A 5663-nucleotide genomic window follows, 5' to 3' on the forward strand; every position below is an offset into this window, starting at 1 on the left:
CTTAAAAAAGGGGAGAAAAGAATAGCTAAAGAAAGCAAGTCTTCTAGAGGAGAAAATGACATGATTCTTAAACAAGGTTTTGCTAGAGTAACCTCTGTGTTATTTAGTGGATCTGGGACTCTGAAATTCTGCCAAAGAACTCTTTGTCTCTCTAATTCACTTGGTTAGCTTTCAGAAATGCTAACAACTATTGACTAGACTTTCACAGTATGTCAGTCTTTCCAAACGAAGAAAATAGAGGGTAAGTGAGCTGAACGTGTTCTTTGCCTAGGGATGACTGTAGGATGTTTATTGACCAGTTATGTCATTAATCACTTTTTATTTCAACTGACTAAGTTCTTCTATGGTGTATGAGTTAAAAGCTAAAGTTACTTAAAAGTATAGAGAGGAAGAAAATAAAACAAGAAAAATGCCTAGAGGTGGTATGCAGTTGAAGCTATTTCTGTCCTTACAGAGTAAAGCATATTATTTCAAAATGTTCAAGAAATATAGGTGCCATGAATTTTCTGCAAAAATACAGGCACAGAAATCAGAGACTTGCAAACACTACACTTTGAACTGCCAAAACAAAAATAGCCGCACGGCAACATCCTTGTCCTTTTATTTTTGTCAGTGAATCTAGCCTTGAAGAAAAAGTGTCAGGTAAAATTCCAAAGGCCATCTATGACATCACAACAGGGTTTTAGGGTAGAAGATAGATAGCAGTTCTGTGGATATAAGACCCCTATAGAAGTTCTCTCACATTGGATACCATATCTAACTCAACTTCATTAAACTCCATTAAACGCATTGTGATTTGCGCATAGTAAGTGTTTGAATAATATTTTGTAGGAAGAAAAAAGAAAGAGGAAGGAAGGGGGTTAAAATGTTCTATTAAATAAATGGGAGTGTTCCTTGTAATACAAGAATGTCATTTCTACTTCCAAGACCCACTCTTTGTCCCCAGACACAGTAAACTTTCTCAGTTGTTCACAGTTAATAGAGACTACTGACTGAGAATCACAGAAAAGCTGATTGATATCATGAAGCTCACTGAGGTTGAAGAGCAAAATAATGAAATATCTCAAATCCTCTCAAAGGAGCAAAGTTATAAAAAGCTTCATATAGAGATGAAGATCACCCTCTCACCACATTGCACCATTTTCTTTAAGCTCTGCACATAACCGTCAACTTCCTCCTGCCCCTATCAGTAGCCATGACTGTGGGACACAGAATGAGCCTGACTGCGAAAATGAACTTTGCACTGAGTTCTGGATGTTTTTCCTGATGGTCTCACTTGATAGCTTCATCTTTTTGTTTTACGTCTTCTTGGCATATTTGTGTTACCCAGAACCTCCCCATTAAGGTTCCAAAATTCTCCAGAGGAAAGTGGGCACTCTCATTTCCTTAGAATTAGGAAAGTTACATTGTGTTCTCCTCCATGTCCTCATAGCCAGGAAAAAAAAGTTAAATAAATTAAAAATTACAAAAATGAAGCCCACATTTAAAATAACTTGAATTAAAGGAATGTAACTCTATGTAACTCTAACCATAAAAAAAGACAGATGAAATGTTCTAAGGCTGAAGAATGTATCAACAGCAAATAAATTAACCAACAAAAGATACTAACTCAAGGTTAATAAAAAGAAGTAGAAATGTCATGTATTAAGGGCATGCTCTTGACCTATGCATACCTAATGTTCATTTTTGCAGAAGTACACTTTTTTAGATTAATTACTTATTTTTATGAATAACTTTAATAATACACACTAAGTTTTGAAAAGTAGTAAAACCTAATAATAACCATAAAATTCTACTTAGCTTTTAGTCACTCATTTATTTCTATCATTGCTAGTACAAAACTTGCCTCTTGTATTTATGATAATATTTTCTCAGTAACTTAAAGCTTTTGAGCATATATGAAAACAAATCATCGATTTAGAGCTACAAGGATGCTATGCACAGAGGCCAGGTTTTTGCAATTTAATTCTGCAGACATGGTCTTCATCACATATTATATACAACTATTAGGTGACTCGGTGTTTTCTTAACAATGTACTGATGATCAAAGTTGTTATAATGTCATTTCTTCCACTTCATGTCACCAGAATTGGAAAGATTTAAATTGTGCATGAATGAGAACACCTACACTATTGGAAGTTGGTTAATCAGATATCTACTCTTGGTACCTTATCCCATGGAATGCCCACCATATCCCAATATAATGCTGTCACAGATTAATGTTCACACAGATGCCTATGCCATGACCTTCAGAACCTCAGATTGTTTACCTACCTGTATGTGGTAGACAATGCTAGCTCTCACTAATGTTTTTAATTCTAGTATATCAAAAGTAGATTTCCCAGAAACACTGCAGTGCCTGGTTCTAGAAAATTGGCTGGGAATGACAGGATGTAGATGTTAATATGTGTCTCTCCAAGGTCCTCTTTTCCCGCCACAGCAAAATGTGACACTCTCCCGCAAAATGGAGATGCTACAAACCTAGAATGTTGAGTACCACATGGCAGAGAGTTGCCCTGGAGAGTCACCCAGACCGAGACTGTGAAAAAGATTTTTCGATTGTCTTAAGCCACTGAGATTTTGGTGATTACTCCAGTGCAACCTAGATTTTCCTGACTAAAACAGTAATACAAATCTTTTATTTTACTACGTTGTATTCTTATATCTAGTCCCATAATGACAGACTTCTGCAAAGTAACTTGCTGGGATTTCCAGAACAGTCTGTCTTGATAGAACATAAATTTCCTCTTCTATGAAGGTAACTCCTTCATCTCTGACCTCTTTTCTAGGCTCTCAGCAATTGAGATAACCTGCCCAAATTGGAAGAATATTACAATCAGAAGGGGGAAGACATATCTGGGTCCTAATTTGTGACATGTGAATATTTCAGAAATATTTCTGAATATTTCTATTCACATACTTACATGAGGGTCTTTTCCTTTGTCCAAGTAGGATTTTTGAGTTCAACATTTTACTGATATTGTTCTAACATAATTTTCTGCCTACTCGTGCTCTGCTGCAAAAATGGGTCACTCCCTAGGAACTCTAAGTTGAACCCTTTTTACAGCGTTTGATATTAGCAATTGGCTATTCCCTGCTCCTGTGACAGTATGACAGGTTTATTCTGGGATGATAAATTGAATGGGTTCATCCCTATTTCACACACAAACCCCCTAATGAAAAGGTTAGCAATTCATTGTTTGAATGGAGGATGTATTGGAGAGAACACGTTTGTGTGTTTTTGAGGGTGCCTGTGCTTTAGATCCCTCAGAGAATGCTCAGAACTGGATGTCAGCATTTATTCTGTGAACTCTTTGGGTGTTTTCTGTTGTTGTTGTTGTTTAATCATAGCTTAAAAGAAGTGGGATTCAGTTAGATCCTATTAGCAATTTCTAGTGACAACCTTCTTTCTCCTTTTTTCTAAGGCTAAATTGATACTTAATATAATAATAGTTATTTTTTGTATGGGTATGCAGAGGTGAATACTGGAAAAGGTGTTCTTTGAAGAGGAATATGATGCCTATTATTGATCTGAGCCGGGTAAAATTATCCATAGAATCTTGCTCCCTCAAAACTCTGAAAGGCCATTTATTCCCAAGAAAGATCAGTTGACACGGACTTTTATCACTCCAGGAGATGCTAGCTTCACAGCTAAAGAGAGAATTGTTCAGGATCTGGAAAGATGAGACCCTTGCTGTCTTTGTTTCCCTCTGTCCCAGCTTCTAATATTGCGGGCACCTCACAGGAAAAAATAGAAAAAGAAGACTTGATCAAGCTCCAGGTATGGAAAATATTTTCACAATTGTAAGATGAGAAAGATGGACAAGACTGAAAACACATCCCTTTAATGTTTAGAAAATGCTCTTCCTCTGAGGTTAACCTTTACAATGTTTCCTGCATTTCTCCTCTAGTCTCATACTTGATCTCAGTTTGTATTTACCATGTTTTTAGCTTTACACACTGTAGTAGGCAGAATAATGGTTCCCCAAAGATGTCCAAGTCCTAATGCTGGAAACTGTTAATATGTTACGCTGCTTTGCAAAAAGGACTAAGCAGGTAGGACAAAATTAAGGATTTTGACATGGAGGGATTATCCAGGATTATTTATTTGGGTTCAGTCTAACCACATGGGTCCTTAAAATTTCAGAATCTTTCCTGGCTATGGTGAGAGAGTAATCTGACTATGGAAAAATTGCCACAGACATGCAACATTGCTGTCTTGGAGACAGAGCGAGGAGGCCATGAGAGAAAGAATATGAGAGGTTTGTAGGAAGTGGAATTCGCAAGGAAACAAATTTTTTCCTAGAGGTTCCAAAAAGGAACCAGCCCTGACATCTTGATTTCAGACCAGTGAGGCCTATATGCGATTTCGAATTACAAAACTGTAAGATGATAAAACTGTGCTGCCTTAGGCCACTGTGTATGTGGTAATTTGTTACATCAGCAATAGAAAACTAATACATACACCAAAACTGTGCAAATGAGTTATTATTGTATCTTGAAAACATCGTCCTTTGGGTTATCTATTTTGGTTAGTTATTTAGAAGATGAGATTCCAGTTTATCAGATTCCAAAGCCTATGTTTATTTCTTTCTGTTTTTGTTTTGTTTTCCCTACTTTACTGTGTTGTGTCTCATTTGGTATACAAAATTAATCATGCATTGGTTTCAATAAATTAAGCATCATCATTCAGATCTGACACATTTGATCAGACAGCAAAGCAGCATAAGGCTCAGGTGAAGAGAAGATTTTGAATGTGGCAGACCCCTCTAGAACTCTGGCTCTGCCAGTTGCTATCTCTGTGTCATTTGGCCACTCAACTTCTCTGAACTTCAGTTTTTTCATCTGTAAAATGAGAATAATATTTGTAGCTGTTTTGTAAGGTGTGAGAATTACTGCCTTAATGCATGCTTTTGAGGATTCTTAGCACACAGCGCTTAATAATGCTAATTGTTTTTATGGTGGTGGTTATATGTCATTACGATTCGAGTCATGTCCCACACATAAGCAAATAAAAGGAAGATCTTTTTGATTAATCACAGTTTTGTGGCCTCAGCGTGGATTCTCTTTTTCAATAACGGCTTTTCCTTTTATGCTGTCTGATCAGCGTTTCATTAATCTCCAGATCACCGCCCTTGGGTGTTCACAAGTTATTTTATGTTCACCATCCTCCTTTCCCATCACAAACCTTGTGTTCCCAGTTTCTGAAAGATTCCATGCTTTACCCTAAATATCTGATAATTGACTTGCAAAGAACTGCTACTTCTTAGTGAATCTCCACCCATGCAGGTAAAACCAGAACCCTCTATTAACACAACACTCATGATGTCTTTCTCCTATTTTGTACAGTTATCTCGACGACGAACAATAACCAGGGCCCTTGTAACATTACAACAAAATTACAACCATCCTGAAAAACTTATGGGAAAAATGCCTGATTCCTCTCAGGGACAAATAAATCCCAGACTCAGGACAACTTTGCTCACTTTGATCAGCATGGGAAATTTTTATAATGGAAAAGCCAAACATCATTTCTGTGAGGAGTTAGAGACTCTCTAGACCTGACTTCTGTTTTAAAATCATATTAACAGATTCCTTTGACAGAGAGTCTCAGGATGTGATCCATTTATTGTAAGTCTGTTATCACTGTGGAGTGCAATGAT

The 5663-nt window shown here is 36.9% G+C and overlaps 1 long non-coding RNA gene across 1 annotated transcript; it reads left to right on the forward strand.

The window, feature by feature from the left end:
* The first annotated feature begins 748 nt into the window (after nt 1-748).
* Nucleotides 749-5447, forward strand: LOC131383354 (uncharacterized). Its single transcript, XR_009213350.1, has 4 exons — nt 749-805; nt 3634-3781; nt 4148-4262; nt 5350-5447. It is a non-coding gene; the product is annotated as an uncharacterized LOC131383354 (long non-coding RNA).
* The last annotated feature ends 216 nt before the right edge of the window (nt 5448-5663 follow it).

The sequence above is a fragment of the Hylobates moloch genome, unplaced genomic scaffold (genome assembly GCF_009828535.3).
Source record: "Hylobates moloch isolate HMO894 unplaced genomic scaffold, HMol_V3 SCAFFOLD_4, whole genome shotgun sequence".
NCBI classification, from domain to species: domain Eukaryota; kingdom Metazoa; phylum Chordata; class Mammalia; order Primates; family Hylobatidae; genus Hylobates; species Hylobates moloch.